Below are 2148 nucleotides of genomic sequence, written 5' to 3' on the forward strand. Positions count from 1 at the left end.
CTACAGTATCATACTTCAGCCATATTGAATGCTTCATCGTTACACTTGGAGAGAACAAGAAATTGAAGTGCCAAAGCATAATCATTTATTTTTTGAAAAAACCTAAGCGCAATAATGAATGATCAATGAAATTTATAACTAACTTGGCAACTAGTTGTGCTGCTTCAATAGATTGAGATTCATTTACTACACAAACTGCTTCATCTGGTAATTTCAATACACTCTAAAGTATGAATTTCCCAACAAAACCCACACACAGTATACAGTACCTAGTAGCATTCTGATAATTCATGGCTCTCTCATATGCAGCAGCAGCAGCTTTATACTGACAATCTGACTCAGCAGCTTTTGCATACTGTGCATGAAGCTTAGTAGCATCTGGTAGCATAGACAATAACTGACCAACTTTCTTCCTTTGTTGAAAAAGTATTCATACACCATGTACATGTAGTATTAATGGTCAACAATAAACAATTACCAATTTTTTATTTTGATGAAAGCTGTAGCTGCTTCTTCCCAACATTCGGCTTGTTCATATAAAGCAACAGCTTCATTAAACAACTAACACAATAAAATTAGTAACAATGGAATTGTTAATGACAACAATACATGTCTCACATCGATATATTACATATGCATGCATATTGAATTACTTTTAGATTATCAAGAATGGCAGCACAATCTTTTTTAGTTGCTTATCAGGACTAGCATGAGCTAATTTTAATCCCCTAACAATATATGATCACTGGATCAGTAAAAACACATTGAATCATTATACCTTCTCATGTCACCAGTATAAAGTGATGCTCTTGCCATTCCAGCCACACACAGGTCATCATGAGCTGTAGTCTACCAATAGCAAGTGTCTTTAATGAATAGCAATGCTTATATATTTTATTTACCTTTGGATCATTTGTAATATCCTTCTCATAATTTACTAAAGCCCCAGCATAATCACCACTAAAAACAAGTGTATCAGTGTAATAATATATTCCTAAAATTGTTTTCACCACCTTGCATGTATAACTGGGTTCTTATTAAGACTTGTAGAGGCTCTCTCTACATTATAACACTTCTAGAGAATTCTTTTGGAGTGTGTTTCGGTGTTCTTTTAAAATAAATTAATTCCTTTATATAGCCCATCACTTCTGCCAAAAAATGTCTCCAAAATCACCTAAAATTTCTATTACATTTTCTGATACAAATTGATACCCTTATGCTATGTAGAAGTTTGAGCTGATTCACACTAAGATTTTACTAGTTATGGTCAATATTCTTAAATAAATATTTGTACTATAAAAGAATAAAAAACAAGATTGAGTAGGATTCTAGAGCTAATTTGTAAAAAAGAAGGAGCAAGTAGAATTCCAAACGACTGACTATTCATACCCTACTCTCATGATGCAAATTCTACTTTACATTGCATTTTAAATGTTATTATGTAAAAAATTACTAATCACCTTGCAATGTAGAGTAGAATTTGCATCACGAGAGTGGGGTTTTCAATGGTATAAATAGTCAGTTGTTCAAAATCCTGCTTGCTCCTTTTTTCCGTTATTATTTTACAAATTAGCTCTAGAATCCAATTCATTCTTGTTTTTTAGTACAGGGTCTTTCACCCAGTTTCGCCAATAATGAAAGTTCTTCATTTTTATAATTTTTTCTGATGTATATACATGTTCTTATGTTGTGTAGCAAGTTTGAGTTAATTCTGATCAAAATTGGATTTTTATGAGATTTTAAAGTAACTTTAAGAATGCTTGTCAGTTGTGACTTAGCATGCTTATTGGCAATCTCTTAATAGTCTTACCACACCTTTTATGTCTATGAGTGGTATAGGTGTTTATATTACAATAAAATGTAACCACATCAAATGAGTTTATGCATCACAAGATAATAACAAAAATCTGTATTATGATAACTATTCCTAATGAATAGTTTTACAAAGACATATCCTAATAGGTGTGTATTGTGTAAAACAAATGATACTATAATGCATATAAAAAGCAATAATTTGTATATTTAATCATTAATAACATACCAGCAAAATTGATTTACAACAACAAGTACAAGAGAATTCATAACATATGTACTTACATCTCACTCATATACTACCATTAGCTTTCAAGTGGAAACCACTATATTATC

The 2148-nt window shown here is 31.2% G+C and overlaps 1 long non-coding RNA gene across 1 annotated transcript; it reads right to left on the reverse strand.

Annotated features, from left to right (window-relative positions):
- Positions 1-11: 11 nt before the first annotated feature.
- On the reverse strand, positions 12-989 carry LOC109591663 (uncharacterized). The gene is made up of 6 exons (XR_002189916.1): positions 903-989; positions 779-849; positions 654-728; positions 479-561; positions 144-413; positions 12-102 (listed from the first exon to the last, which is right to left on the reverse strand). It is a non-coding gene; the product is annotated as an uncharacterized LOC109591663 (long non-coding RNA).
- Between the last annotated feature and the right edge of the window lie 1159 nt (positions 990-2148).

The sequence above is a fragment of the Amphimedon queenslandica genome, unplaced genomic scaffold (assembly GCF_000090795.2).
Source record: "Amphimedon queenslandica unplaced genomic scaffold, v1.1 AMPQUscaffold_7564_Cont20486, whole genome shotgun sequence".
In the NCBI taxonomy this organism is placed as follows: domain Eukaryota; kingdom Metazoa; phylum Porifera; class Demospongiae; order Haplosclerida; family Niphatidae; genus Amphimedon; species Amphimedon queenslandica.